A 16,925-nucleotide genomic window follows, 5' to 3' on the forward strand; every position below is an offset into this window, starting at 1 on the left:
TATCTCAAAGTTTATTTCAAAAAGATTTCAATAAAGAAATTGAGTACAACTTTATAATAGCTTAAAATTGGAAACTAGCCAAATTTCCATCACAAATGCATGGATGAATAAAATAGAATATAGTTTATTTTGGCTGTTATAACAAAATATCAGAGACTGGATGGCTTATAAATAATAGAAACGTATTTCTCACATAATTATTCATTTTATTAAACTTGTAACCTAATATATATTGCCTTTATTTGTTCTTATGCATATTATGTTGATTTTTATCTTTTCAGTTTTAATCTTTAAGTGAACATAGGCTATTTGTGTCTTATTCATTACCTATAAGGCAGTCACAAAACAATGTGACCTGAAACCAAGTGTATCATTAAACATCTTCTATACAATGTTTTCTTGATATCCTAGACAGTATTATAAAATTTTAAGTGACTGAATGCATGAATGCATGTGTATGTATATATGTGCATAAATTCCTTCAAATATATACTAGAAGTTGTTTTGGAAATGAATACCTCTTGTTGGAAAAAAAATTTACTTGAAAATCAGCATATCTGAATTTCTTCAGGTTCACTTTAGTTTATTCAGTTTATTTTACTCCACTTAAAAAGGCAAGTAAAATGAAGATATTTTTATCAAAAATAAATATGATTAATAAAAATTTTTATGAAATAGGACCTATCATCACATAATAGTGTGGTCATCAAGTTTGAGATACCATGTTCTATAAAAGAAATTCTATATATCTATATCTATAGAAGATATAAGATAATATATTTACTCTGAGATAAATTGAAATTAAATAAATGTTTCTGGTTTTGTTTCCTCTATATTTTATCATCAGTTTGATATGCTGTTTAAAAAAATTTATATTGCTGATGTTGGTGAAAGTCAGAATTTACTTGAACACTAATTGATATATTGTTTCTATGTGGAAATTAGGAAATGGATATCAGAGATCTAAAAATACATATGTAACGTTTAGGCACCATTTGTGTTTTAAAAAAATCTTTCTCAGTAATCACACAGATATGGTTATAGAATAATTATTCACAATAAAAAGGAAAGGAAACAACCATAATATCAAAATGTACTTTAGATACATTTAAATTATGTTACATCAAAATAAAAAAATATAACACAGTCACTAACAATAGTGATATAATCCACTCTAAAATATTGATAGTATTACCCTTACCAGGTGATAACAGGAGTTAGACAGACTTTTAAGTTTTACTCCTTGCATTTTAGAAATACTTGAGCTCTTGGCAATATATGTATACTTTTGGACTCTTTTTTTAGAGAAGTTTTAAGTCCACAGCAATATTAAGCAGAAGGTACAGAGATTTCCCTCAGCCCCCTGCCTCCAAACTTGCATAGCCTCCCCCATTATCAACATCCCCCTCTAGAGTGGTACATTTATTAAAATTGATGAACCTACATTGACACATCATTATAAGCCAAAATCCATAGTTTACATTACATCTCATTCTTGATGTTGTACATTCTATAGGTTTGGGCAAATGTATAATCACATGTATGTACTCATCATTATGGTATCATAAATTTCACTGCCCTGAAACTCCTACATGCTCCACCTAATCATCTCTCCTTACCACCCCAAATCCTAAAAACTATGGATCTATTTACTGTCTCCATTGAATTTCCAGAATGTCATATTGTTAGAATCATACAGTACGTAGCCTTTTCAGATTGGCTTCTTTTACTTAGTAATGTGTATTTAAGTTTTCAATGTGTCTTTTCACGGTTTGATAGTTCATTTCATTTTAGTGCTGAATAATATTCCTCAGTCTGGATGCACCACAGTTTATCAGTTTACCTATTGAAGGACATCTTGGTTGCGTTCAAGTTTTGGCAATTGTGAATAAAGATGCTATAAACATCCATGTGCAGGTTTTCGTATGGACATAAGTTTTCAATTCCTTTGGGTAGGTAACAAGGAACACAGTAGTTGGATTATACAACAAGTGTATATTTAGTTTTGTAAGAAATTGCCAAACTGTCTTCCAGTGTGGTTGTACTATTTTGTATTCCCACCAGTAATGAATGAGAGTTCTTGTTGCTTCACATCCTCACCAGCATTTGGTGTGTTGTCCTTACTGTGGATTTTGTCCACTCTAGTAGGCATGTAGTGTTATCTTGTTTTAATTTGCATTTTCCTAATGACATATGATGTGGAGCATGTTTTCATAAGCTTATTTGCCATCTCTGTGTTCTTTGGTGAGGTGTCTGTTCAGATTTTGGCTCAATTTTTAATTGTTATTTATTTTCTTATTACTGAGTTTTAAGTGATTTTTGTATATTTTGAATAATACTCCTTTTATCAGATGTATCTTTTGAAAATATTTTCTCCCAGTTTGTGGCTTGTCTTTTCATATTCTTGACATTCTCTTTTGCAGGGCATAAGTTTTTTAATTTTAATGAAGTCTAAATTATTCATTCTTTCTTTTATGGATTGTACCTTTGGTGTTGTATCTAAAAAGTCATTGCCTGCCTTTTCAATTTTAAACGTTTTCTTTGGAAAAATGGGATTTGTTAAAATATATTCAAAGCAACATATTATATTTTCTTGTGCTCCATATTTAATATATTTTGTTATTGAGAGAAAAACAAATACATGAACTCAATATTGTTCTACAAAATTTGCTATCTACTGTCAGTCATTTGATTTCAAATTTAAAAAAAAAACTTCTTTTTTAAAAAAATTGCAGACTTTAACCTGTCATTAAGTTTATGTGTTCAAAATTAACAAGGAATTGAAAAGTAATGCAACAATGTAGGCAAAACATAATAGATGTTTCCAGGATAAAGTTAATGAAATTAAAGTTTTTTTCCTATTAATCTATGTTAACATGGCTGTCTCATTGCCTTTAAAATTAAACTACAATGGTAAACAGAGAGACAGTTCCCTTATAAATGAATCCAATATGTAAAAAAAATAAAGTATAAATTGTCTGGGCTATTTTCCCAGGATTTTCTAAACTTCTAAAATTTGAATCCTATATGATTTTATATGATTTAATTAATAGTTTGTAATATTTGATATACAATCGCACTTGAATTCTGTTAGTTGACTAATGCATAATGACATTTGGTTTTTAAATATAAAGCCATGAAGACTGTTGTTATTCTGGCTGCCTTGCTGTATGCACAGCTCCTCTCTCTCTCTCTCTCTCCATATATGTATATGAGACAAGTGAGACAAGTGATTAGGTGCTTAAGAAAGAAAAAGTACTCTGGCTGAAAAAGGACATTAATAAACTTTTTATGCTAACCATACTCCTTAAAAATATAACTATACGTTAACAATACAGGATTGTAGATATTGTCATTTGATAGAATAAGTAAACAAAGAGTAGTAACATGAAATATCCATGGTCATTAATATTGAAAGAGATTAATACATCACTGGAAATGCCATTAGGGCCCAAACACATAAAGATTCAGATAGATGTAGAGAAATTTCTTGGGCCAGCAATTTTAAGACTCTTCCTAGATGAACATATGATCTCCAAAAGCAGAGTCCCCAAAGGTCTTAGTTTCTCACTATTCAAAACACTGTAGCTGAGAAACTGTCTTGTTAATTGTCTGCCAAGCTGTCAATCACTCTGTAGCACCTATCTTGTAGTAGAAATGACTTGACCTCCATTCTCAGAAAAATTGTCTCTGAGATTAAATAAGCTTCTCCATAGCATGTGACGTCATCTATTAGCAGATAATCTTCCTTTTGTTTTCCTATTTTCATTTTCCTCAATAATAATTGTCAATTAAATAGTCATTGGGATGAATATAGTTTGTCGTCTAAAATAATCTGGGTCTAGCATTAAAGACCCTTCACATTCAACTGCCTTTCTAAAAATAAAAGTTAATTAAATTTTCACATTTAACATAATTATGTACACTGTCCAACGGTATAAAATGTTCTAACTCAGCAGCAGAAAACATAACATTACATTTGTACATTTCTTTTACCATATCTTTGCTGGTTTATTTAACTAAAAAATTAGTGCTGTGACTTGCATACCCTGAGAAATTATGTCCTAGACAATATCTTTCTGCAAAGAAAATGTCAATCCAAAGATTTCATATTTGGGAGTTGTATTTAATAAGGTATTATCCCTGAGAGATCAAATTAAGGGTTTCATAATTTTACTAAGATGCACAAATCCCTCATCTAAATGGCAAGAAGTGATAGGCATCAAGGGCAAAAGTGATAAAAAGAGAGCTTAAAGTGTTCTTTCTTAATATTTATCTTTGAACTATGTTATTTACATAATAGCATCAGAGAGTTATTTAAATAAAAAATAAATACATCTTAGAACTGTAAATTATTGTAAGTATAGCGCTTTACAATGAGGAAACTAATGTGCTTTGCAATATATTTTATATTTCTAATAGAGCTAGAAATTTTTTCAAAAAATAACGCGCTATATTCTGAAAACTCAAACACCATTAGAAAGCAAAGCAAATCAGTGTGAATATATTCTATACAGAAAAATGTGTATTTCTATACAGAGAAAATATATATTTCTATACAGAGAAATGTATATTCTATACAGAGAAAATGTTCTTATTTTGTTTTTTCCCCAAGGAAACTGTTTCTTATTCATGTTCTACTTCCTGAAGTACCCTACTTTTGTGACTCTGGATTTCTTCAACTGCCACAGACTAATCCACTTAATTTGTAATTGAAAACTTACTTAACTTACTTAACTAATCCACTTAATTTGTAATTGAAAACTTAAGCAAATTTGCTTAAGCAAAGCACAGACTATGAGACCACTGATTACAAAAGTGTGTTGGTAATAAGTGTAAATTAGTATTTAATTTAAAATTTCTTTTTTTAATTTTTAACTTTTTTGATTTGGGGGAATCATGTATCAATGAAGTTTCTACCAAGCATCAGAAATAACAAGAGTTATCAACGAGACTTATCATTTTTTAAAGTATGGAGTCACTTTTTGATTTGACTGTGAGCCCCAGTTTCATAACTGGAATCATGGACTATCTGTGTAAGTAAGTGCCATACCTAGGTAGTGGTTCCATTACTCCAAGATGGCAGCAGCAGGAAGTTGTTCTTGTTAGAAATTATTTTATTGAATTCCACCCTAGAGGGGAAGATTTTGCTGTTCACTGCCAGTCATCTTTGATTCTGATTGCCTACCAAATATTAGTATAATGTGTGGTCCTAGAGTCTCTCTTTGTTGGGCAATATCTGATATGTCATTTATTGGCTGCACTCTTTTGGACCTCTTTGTCTGTATTTTATCTTAATCCTGAGATATCTTTTCCTAGATTTTCTCTAAACATACAGTGTCTGTCCCTCTATCATAAACCTGCTTGAATCTAGAGAGAGTTTCTTATTTCCAGGTCCCTTTGCTATCACTGAAATAATGAACCTAATGTCAAAATCAGCTATTTTCAAATTTAATAAAGTTTTATCTATAAATGTTTATACATTAAAATTATTCTATTGCTGTTAATAATCATTTCTTAAAGTGTATTTCTTGGAACTCTGAATGTATTATGTCTGTTTCTATCAGTACATTCTAAGGAATGTATAATAGAGAAGACTGTAAGCTATTTGTTTTAGAAACAAGCTTATGAGACAAAAAGTGAGGATAATACAAGCCTCAGATTAGCAGTGAATAGTTTCATAGTGCTGGGCTTTCCTATAGGTTCAAGATATTGCTTGAAGTTAATATCTCTTAGCATATTTCTATTATTGGAAGGAGTGTGATAGAGAAGCATAAAATGAGAAAATAATCGAATACACACACACAAGTATATTTGTATCAAAATCAGGAAAATATACCCATAACTTTTACACTATTTCTGCAATTTATCACATCACTGTAGCTAATATTTGCAACTTCCTTCTTCCACTACCCATTTCATATTCCCTTTGTCTTTAGACAGCACCTTGGCTAGTCTTGGTTCCTTGCTTGGTAGGGTGACCCAAAGGTATTCTCCTAAAGCATCTGGTCTATTGCAGTCCTTCTTGTATTGAGGGGTTCCAGTTGCATATTAATTTTTATCACACAACCTGGTTGCATTAAACAATGCTTCATGGGATTCCCTTCATCTTTACATGCTTCTACCGTAGTTCCTATCAAGTAGCAACAATCAGGATCAGTCAGTCTAATGAGTACAGGCACTTTCTTATTTGCCTGATGATTTGTTGGCTTGAAAAAGCCCAAAGTAGATAGGTGACAGACCCAACTTCTAGTTTAATGGAAAGATATCAGTGTCCCCTGTTGGAAGCAATCCTTTTTGGAGAATTAAGCCTTCTAGGCCAGGAAAGCCTACAACTGTGCTTATGGAAAACAAAATACTCACTATTATTAGCTCTATAGAGGCAATAGTGAGCAGAGCCATTTCCATTCCTACCCTGAGATTTCCAGACCCGTGAATTGTGGCTGTAAAAGAAGCAGCGCTCTCTATTGGACTTCTTTTAGCAACCACATCCTGGAAGATATTACAATAGTCCAGGAAGGTGTTGCCATCCTGCTGGTACTAAAATTCAATCTTTCAGAGTCCATTCCACCATTATATCAGGTCTTCTTCAGTATGATGGTATGATGATTTTATGTGTCAACTTGACTGGAACAAAGGATATCCAGATATTTGGTTAAATATTATTCTGGATGTGTCTGTGAGGATATTTCTGGATGAGATTAACATTTGAGTCAGTACAAGTAAAGCAAATTGTCTTCCCCAATATGGTTGGGCCTCATATAACGCATTGAAGGCTTGAGTAGGATAAACAGTCTGATAAAATAAGGGAGAATCCATTTTCTCTGCCTGTCTTTGAACTGGGACATCAGTCTTCTCCTGCCTTCAGACAAGGATGAAGGTGCAGACACAGACTAGATCTTACAACACCTTGAATTTCCAAAGAATAAACACTATACCATGCTTCATTTTCTCCAATATGAGTTCCTTCTTCAGAAGCAAACATAATGTTAAATAAGACATTCTGTACATCTACAATGGTTAGTCCTGTAGAAGCAATGTAGTCAGGAAAGGAAAACCAATATATAGCCTAAGAATCTACTCCAGTGAAAGGCACTTTGAACTACACAAAGTACTCTACTCCCATGATGAAAGTGATCCAGTCTGACTGATCTTTCTGCAGGATAGTGCTGTATCTGGAACTGAGTGTTGATCTCTGCTGACCCGGCAAGAATTGTAGCCAGAGAGCTTTCATGAATGGGCTTAGTTAGCCCAAGGAAAACCTCCATCCTAGCCACTGTAGCCATTTTACTTACAAACCCACTGGAAAAGGATGCAGTGGCTGGGAAAAGAAGCAGAAGAATAGATATCTTTTCCTATCTTTTTTATCTGGTTATTAAGATTCAAGCCAAAAGGTCTTGGATGTTGACTAAAATCTGTACTTGCTCTTTGCCTAGCCCTGTGGAGTTTCACAATATGTATGCACAGCTTAATATTCTGCCAAAGATTCAAGGTGACCCCTGTACAGATTTCTGGAGCGCTTATCTCCAGAACTTCCTCCTCTCATGTACTCTTGTTGACAAATTCTAGTACTTTAGTTTGCTTGAACTCTTTGTCCTTATAGTGTGTACTTTATTCCTGAAAATGTTCACAGGCACAAAAGTTGGGAAAATGATAAGGCTCACTTTGTTTCCTTTCTGTAAGGGATTAAAGGAAACAGTAGGTAGGTATATCTCCATATATTTAAGTCATATATATATGTGTGTGTTTGTATATATACATATATATATGTATGTGTCATACATTCTGCTTGGAAGAGAAAATCCCAAACGCTGCACATTTTACAAACATTTTTGTTCCCAATGGCACATACATCAGGCATATTTTTACAGAGGCCAAGGTGACTAATTTTATGTAGTATACAGTATACAACTGCACTTATTATATCTTTATAAAGGGATACAGATAGTGCCAAGACCTGTAAATAATTTTTGATGTTTTCTTTTACCTCCAATACAAGTCATTAAAACGTTAAATTTTAAGAAGATTCATAACATATATTTACAATTATCCCTAAATCACCAAGACACCGTATTGAGAAATAGCTTTATCTTTTTGCAAGAGCATTTTCTATACAATCATTCCAATGTAGGTATAAAATATATAAATACTCACTTGGAGTACAGATCAAAAAATAAAGCCATATTGAACAGACATCTCATGTCACAAAATAAACAATACCTTATATTAAAACTGAAGGAGAGGTTATGTTTGATTTTGAGTGAGCACTTACTTGAGACACAAGTATAATTCCTCATCACTAATTTTTTAATCATCTACCTTCCAAGTCTTATCATCTAGCAAAATCCTATCCACTAACTATGAAACAATGTGGATCTGTACCTTTCGCCATCTCTCTGTCCTGGAAAAACTAATTATCAGGTAAACTATTTAAAGGTCTTCCCACTGGGAGAACTTCCTTTCACCACTGTCCTTTAATGCCACCCAGGAGAAGAGCTGTAATAGAACTATGTGTGAACAAGACCCAAATGACTTTCTTTCTCACTTAACTGGTTATAGGAAAATCCACATAAGGCCAGAAGTCAGCGCTGAGCAAAAAGAAGCAATCTAATATCAGTAGGGGTCCTAGCATTGGGAACCACTTTCTTGTGCAGCTTACTGGTTGCTTAGGTCCTACTTGAGGCCAATTTTGTATACATCACTTCCATTTGATGATAGTTTTATACCGTGCATACCTATCTTAATGACTTGGTGGAGCAGGCAGTGCTAGTACATTTTTGGTAGTTCCAATCACATAACTGCTTGCCAGTCCATGGTCAAGAATTCAGTCTTTACTAGGACTTAGTGGTAAGCCAGAAGCTGTTTCACCAAAGGATAATATTTCTCTAGAGAGCTATGATTCCAGAATTCTAAAAGGACTGAATTATGATTTACCTCTAGGGACTCACAGAGAAAAAGTTTAATGCGATGTGATTTAGTGATAGGGCATCATCTAAATTATATATGACTGTAGTACTAAATTACGCACAGTGTAGTTAGTGTCTTATTGTGCAATAGCATACTTAGAAAGCAAAGTAATAGATACAAATCAGTGTTTTTATCATTTCACTAAGGAGGTCAAGAGAGTTGTGCTGTTAACAGCAACTTGAGTATATTTTAACATAATTAAATTATAAAAATGTATGTATTTGTAAAAGCCAGAAGCTCCTTTGGGATAAATGAAAATGTTGATGTTATTTGAGCAACCTTAGTGATGCTTTTTTTGTAAGATTAAGTTACGCAAACCTTAACGATAGTCCATCTAGCAAATTATCACTAAAGTAGAAAGCAATATTTGCAGGTTAAAATAGGAGATAATACATCCTCAATACATAAATTTCATTTTGGTACATTAGGTAAGGGCAAAGGTGCTTGAAGGGTCTGTCATTCTCAAGTCTTAATAAATATTTCCACTCTCCATAATGTGGTATATATGACAAGATACCCATACATTTCTATAATAATAGGGTATTCTTGGTTTTGATGTTACATTCTGATTCGTTAAAAACTTCATTATTGCAGCTGCCCAAATCTATATGATAAAACGTGCTTAGATTCAGTTAAGCATGATTCTCCGTGGAAGAATTAAAGAGAGACTGTACAATTTAACCAAAGATTCATTAAGGCCCATTATAATTCAGATTAACCTGAAATGTGTTTCATGTCATATATACATATACATATACATATATATATATACATATATATATATATATATATATATATATATATATATTTACACACATAATTAGGCCCCAGTAAAAAAATAACATTATTTCAGATTATTTTTCAGTTTCTTTGCCTATAGTTGTTATGTTCCAAAGGAAAATAAGCAGACTTCTAAGAACACTGGAGGACTACATTATTTAAAAAAATATGTGTCCATATCACATTTTTAAAAAGTCTTAAATTGCTATATTTAAAAATTAAGATAAATGATTCTCTCTTATCATCTATATTTTTTACTAAATTGTGCGTGTGTGCATGTGTGTGTGTATCAAGTCAGTGTGGGATTTACCCCAGGGATGCAAGGATTCTTCAACATATGCAAATCAATCAACGTGATACACCATATTAACAAATTAAGGAATAAAAACCATATGAGCATACCCAGAGAAAACTGTAATTCAAAAAGACACATGCACCCCAATGTTCATTGCAGCACTATTTACAATAGCCAGGTCATGGAAGCAACCTAAATGCCCATTGACAGATGAATGGATAAAGAAGATGTGATACATATATACAATGGAATATTACTCAGCCATAAAAAGGAACGAAATTGAGTCACTTGTTAAGATGTGGATGGATCTAGAGACTGTCATAGCGAGTGAAGTAAGTCAGAAAGAGAAAAACAAATATCGTATATTAACGCATGTATGTGGAACCTAGAAAAATGGTACAGATGAACTGGTTTGCAGGACAGAAGTTGAGACACAGATGTAGAGAACAAACGTATGGACACCAAGGGGGGAAAACTGCGGTGGGGTGGGGATGGTGGTGTGCTGAATTGGGTGATTGGGATTGACATGTATACACTGATGCGTACAAAATTGATGACTGATTAAAAAAAAAACAACATATGAGCATCTCAATAGATGAAGAAAAAGCTTTTGACAAAATTCAACACCAATTTATGATAAAAACTCTCCATTAAATGGGTATAGAGGGAACCTACCTCAACATAATAAAGGCTATATATGACAAACCCGCAGCAAACATCATACTCAATGGTGAAAAACTGAAAACATTTCCATTAAGATCAGGAACAAGACAAGGATGCCCACTCTCACCAGTCTTATTCAGGATAGTTTTGGAAGTCCTAGCCACAGCAATCAGAGAAGAAAAATAAAAGGAATACAAATTGGAAAAGAAGTAAAACTGTCACTGCCAATGACATGATACTATACATAGAAAATCCTAAAGCTGCCACCAGAAAACTACTAGAACTAATCAATGAATTTGGTAAGGTTGCAGGATACAAAATTAATGCACAGAAATCCCTGGCACTCCTATACACCAACAAAGAAAAATCAGAAAGAGGAATTAAGGAAACACTCCCATATACCATTGCAACAAAAATTAACATACGTAGGAATAAACCTGCCTAAGGAGGCAAAAGAATTGTACTCAAAAAACTATAAAACACTCATGAAAGAAATCAAAGATGACATAAACAGATGGAGAAATATACCATGTTCTTGGATTGGAAGAATCAATATTGTGAAAGTGACTCTACTACCCAAAGCAATTTATATGTTCAGTGCAATCCCTATCAAACTAACAATGGCATGCTTCACAGAATTAGAACAAAAAAATTTACAATTCATATGGAAACACAAAAGACCCCGAATAGCCAAAACAATCTTGAGAAAGAAAAACGGAGTTGGAGGAATCAGGCTCCCTGACTTCAAACTATACCACAAAGCTACAGTAATCAAGACAGTATGGTACTGGCACAAAAATAGAAATATAGATCAATGGTACAGGATAGAATGCCCAGAGATAAACCCACGCACATATGGGCACCTACTTTTCGACAAAGGAGGCAAGAACATACAATGGAGGAAAGACAGCCTCTTCAGTAAGTTGTGCTGGGAAAACTGGACAGGTACGTGTAAAAGAATGAAATTAGAGCACTACCTAACACCATACACAAAAATAAACTCCAAATGGATTAAAGACTTAAATGTAAGACCAGACACTATAAAACTGTTAGAGGAAAGCATAGGAAAACACTCTGGGATAAACCACAGCAAGATCTTTTTTGACCCATCTCCTAGAGAAATGGAAATAAAAACAAAAACAAATGGGACTTAATTAAACTTAAAAGTTTTTGCACAGCAAAGGAAACCATAAACAAGACAAAAAAGACAACCCTCAGAATGGGAGGAGATATTTGCAAATGAAACAACAGACAAAGGATTAGTCTCCAAAATATACAAACAGCTCATGGAGCTCAATATCAAAAAAACAAACAATCCAGTTAAAAAATGGACAGAAGACCTAAATAGGCATTTCACCAAGGAAGACATACAGATGGCCAAGAGGCAAATGAAAAGATGCTCAACATCACTAATTATTAGAGAAATGCAAATCAAAACTACAATGAGGTATCACCTCACGCCAGTCAGAAAGGCCATCATCAAAAAATGTAGAAACAACAAATGCTGGAAAGGGTGTGGTGAAAAGGGAACCCTCCTGTACTGTTGGTGGGGATGTAAATTAATACAACCACTATGGAGAACAGTATGGAGGTTCCTTAAAAAACTAAAAATAGAACTACCATATGACCCAGCAATCCCACTACTGGGCATATACCCTGAGAAAACCATAATTCAGAAAGAGACATGTACCACAATGTTCATTGCAGCTCTATTTACAATAGCCAGGACATGGAACCAACCTAAATGTCCATTGACAGATGAATGGATAAAGATGTGGCATATATATACAGTGGAATATTACTCAGCCATAAAAAAAGCAAAATTGAGTTATATGTAGTGAGGTAGATGGACCTAGAGTGTGTCATACAGAGTGAAGTAAGTCAAAAAGAGAAAAACAAATACCATATATTAATGCATATATATATGGAATCTAAAAAACACAAAAAAAATGGTACTGATGAAACTAGTTGCAAGGCAGGAATAAAGAGGTAGACATAGAAAATGGAATTGAGGATATGGGATGGCAGGGTGAAGCTGGGGTGAAGTGAGAGTAGCATCGACATATGTACACTACCAAGTGTACAATAGTCAGCTGGTGGGAAGCAGCAGCATAGCACAGGGAGATCGGCTTGGTGCTTTGGGATGACCTAGAGAGGTGGGATAAGGAGAATGGGAGGGAGGCTCCAGAGGGAGGGGAGATGGGGACATGTATATGCATATGGCTGATTCGCTTTGTTGTGTAACAGAAACTAACACAGTATTGTGAAGTAATTATACTCCAATAAAGATCTATTAAAAAAAATTTAATACATTTATTTATTTATTTATTTATTTTTGGCTGCGTTGGGTCTTCGTTGCTGTGCATGGGCTTTCTCTAGTGTGGTGAGCGGGGGCTGCTCTTCATTGTGGTGCATGGGCTTCTCATTGCTGTGGCTTCTCTTGTTGCAGAGCACGGCCTCTAGGCACACAGGCTTCAGTAGTTGTGTTTCTTGTGCTCTAGAGCACAGGCTCAGTAGTTTTGGCACACGGGCTTAGTTGCTCCGCGGCATGTGGGATCTTCCTGGACCAGGGCTCGAACCCATGTCCTCTGCATTGGCAGGCAGATTCTTAACCACTGTGTCACCGGGGAAGCCCCTATTTATTAAGAATTTTTAAAGTAGAGATACCCAGCTTTCATAGTCAATTATGTCTCATTGACAGGTATGTTTTCCCTATATTTGATGTTCCACTTTCTGTACTGACTTGACTAATTCCTATACTCTCCAGTAACCATACCATACTCCCATATAATTAATATCTGAGAATTAAAACTTTCCTTACGCCAAGCATGTTTCCAGTCAGTATAAAGTTTTGGACGTCAGTATTCCCAAGGCTTTGGTTAAAATGGTGTGTGGCTTCTTCTGTTCTGGTTTTGTGTTTTGGTTTAGTGCTCGAGATCATGCATGGTTCTTGTCAACAAACCTGAGATCCAAGGATGAGATCTGAGAATTATTCTTTCTTTCAGTTTTGAAAATTACACCCTTATCTTTCTCCTATGAGATATATATATATATATTTTTTTTTAAAGTAGACAGAAGGATTTTTTATTTATTTATCTATTTTTGGCTGTGTTGGGTCTTTGTTTCGTGCGAGGGCTTTCTCTAGGTGCGGCAAGCGGGGGCCACTCTGCATCGCGGTGCGCGGGCCTTTCACTAACGCGGCCTCCCCTGTTGCGGGGCACAGGCTCCAGACGCTCAGGCTCAGTAGTTGTGGCTCACGGGCCTAGTTGCTCCGCGGCATGTGGGATCCCCCCAGACCAGGGCTCGAACCCGTGTCCCCTGCATCAGCAGGCAGATTCTCAACCACTGCGCCACCATTGAAGCCCGAGATATTTTAACATTTCATAATCATTAAAACTCAACTCACCTTAAACATTTGATGTGTAGAATGAACTGTATTTCTGATGTCAGAAAAAGAATGAAAGTGCAAAATAAAAGTTGATGCATTCTTTCTTTTTTTCTGGTATCAAAATGAATCTGCGGCATACTAACTTAGCTTACAACTAGTATAATATCTCTGACCCTTAAAAGTCTTGATAAGACATAGCTGTATAACATAAAATGCCTAGAAGAAAATGTAGGAGAAAATCTTTGTAACCTTTGGTTGAGCAAATAATTTTTAGATACTATATGAAATAGTACAGTAAATTTTGTGGTGATCACTTCATAGTGTATACATATATAAAAACACTACACTGTATGCCTTAAATATATACAGATTTATTTGTGAAATGTCAATAAATCAGTTTTTTAAAAGTATAATCAATTAAAAGTCATATAATTTGAAATTTATCAAAATTAAAGACTTTTACTCTTGAGAAGGCATCACTGAGAGAATGAAAAAACAGACACATACTAGGAGAAATTATTTGCAAAGCATATACTGTGGAAGGACTTATATCCACAATTTATTTTTAAAAAACTCTCAAGACTAATAAAAATAATAAAAAGAGAAAGAAAAATAAGAATTAGATTTGGATAGACAAACAAAGTAGCATATATATTTCAAATAAGCATTTAAAAAAGGCTTAATATATTTCATGAAAATGACATATATATTAATTTTTTGCATACCCATTAAGGTAAGCACATTAAACATGTATGGACAAAAACTAAAAGAATAAAAGAAGAAGGTGTAACAAAAACTAGAATGGAAAAGAGGAAGTAGGAAATAAAAGAACTTGAAAATGGATCAAATAAATGCAGGTAATGTGAAAAAAAATGGTAAAGAGTAGCAAAATAAAATAATAAAGAATTTCAAATGAAACCGTCATCATAATTAATGCAAATAATTCTACATCTTAAAAGAGACACCTAGATCTTAAGTTGGTCTAAAACATTAACAAAATCCACTTTTATTCTGTTTACAATAGACATATCAAAACTTTAAGGATTGAAATTAATTGAAAGTAAAAAGAATTAAAACTGTCCTAAGAAAGTATTAAACAGAGAAAGCTAGAAAATTGTATGACAAAATATATTTTTAGTAAAACATTAAAAATATAGTAATTATATAATATTAAGAAAAGAAAAACATAAAATAAACAATTCTAAACTTGAGCATACCTAATTCCACAATCCCAAGCTCTAATAAGTAAACACGTATTATAATTGTGAGAGATTTCAAAATAATTGTCTCTGAAATTACTACATAAAGCAGAGAAAGCAATTGTACAAATACAGGTGATTTGAACAACGCGTATGAGATGCTTGAGCTAAGAGATTTAAAGAATTACCCACCTTTAAAGTAAGATATGTTGTTATGGCATATGTTGAACATTTAAAAAATGACCTCATGATATGCCTTGAGGCGAATAATAACAATATCTACAAATTGGTATCATCCAGACCAAATACTCTTATCAGAATATAATATAGAAATAAATGGTAAACTTTTAAACTATATTTGGAAATTAAAAAACAAACACACACATTTCTAAATACATAATCTATGAGGCAAAGAGAAATGTTAATGGACATCATAAAATATTGCTAGTAAAAATAAAACTGTATAAAGGAAAACCTGCAGAGTACTATTTAATAAACGTAGATAAAAATTTATTATCTTAAGTTTATGGATTTCAAAAATGTTAACTGGGCTTCCCTGGTGGCGCAGTGGTTGAGAGTCTGCCTGCCAGTGCAGGGGACGCGGGTTCGAGCCCTGGTCTGGGAGGATCCCACATGCCGCGGAGCGGCTGGGCCCGTGAGCCACGGCTGCGGAGCCTGAGCGTCTGGAGCCTCTGCTCCGCAACAAGAGAGGCCGTGATGGTGGGAGGCCCGCGCACCGCGATGAAGGGTGGCCCCCGCTTGCCGCGGCTGGAGAGGGCCCTCGCACAGAGACGAAGACCCAACACAGCCAAAAATAAACATAATAAATAAATAATAAATAAAAATTAAAAAAAAAAATGTTAACTTTAAAAAACCTACCTAAACTTTCTTTGTGAAGTGAAGGAAAACATCATAGGCTATGTTCAAGGAAAGCAGAAGGGAAAAGAAATATTAAATACCTCATATAATAAAATTTAAAAAAATCATACAGAGAATCAATACAACAAGGAATTAGTGCTTTGAGGAAAAATAAATTTGCATAATTTCCAAAATGCTGATGATTATATCAAGAACAAAGGTGTTTGTGCACACAAACCTCCACATAGCCATACCCCTACACACACAGTCACACACATATGAATATTAATAATGAAAAGTGGTTCAAAGATACAGGTAATATAGTGAATGAAAAGCTTTGTTCCAAAATATTTGAAAATACACTTGAAATGGTAAATTTTGTGCAAAACACAAAATCACTCAATAAGAAGTGAATCTAAAAAGAGTGGTAAGCATTAATGATACAGAATTATTTGACCAGAATCTTCTCATGTGAACAGCCATTTTTCTCAAGTTCAGAAAAAGGCATAGATCATATTTATATGAACTATTAAATTTGAAAAAGAGAAAGCCATTTCTCCAGTTTTACAAAATGAGCAAGACATTTATGTAAAAATCATAAATCATTATAAGTAAAACCCATCATTGTATAAAAAATACCTTATTACTCATACTCAATTAGAACTTACCTAAGAGATGGACTACGTTCTAACATTGTAAAATATTTTAAATATTTAAAGTAGAAAACAACTTACAACTTTTAATACATGTATAAAATTTCACTGAAATTTAACAA

The sequence above is a fragment of the Eschrichtius robustus genome, chromosome 6 (assembly GCF_028021215.1).
Source record: "Eschrichtius robustus isolate mEscRob2 chromosome 6, mEscRob2.pri, whole genome shotgun sequence".
Taxonomy (NCBI): Eukaryota; Metazoa; Chordata; class Mammalia; order Artiodactyla; family Eschrichtiidae; genus Eschrichtius; species Eschrichtius robustus.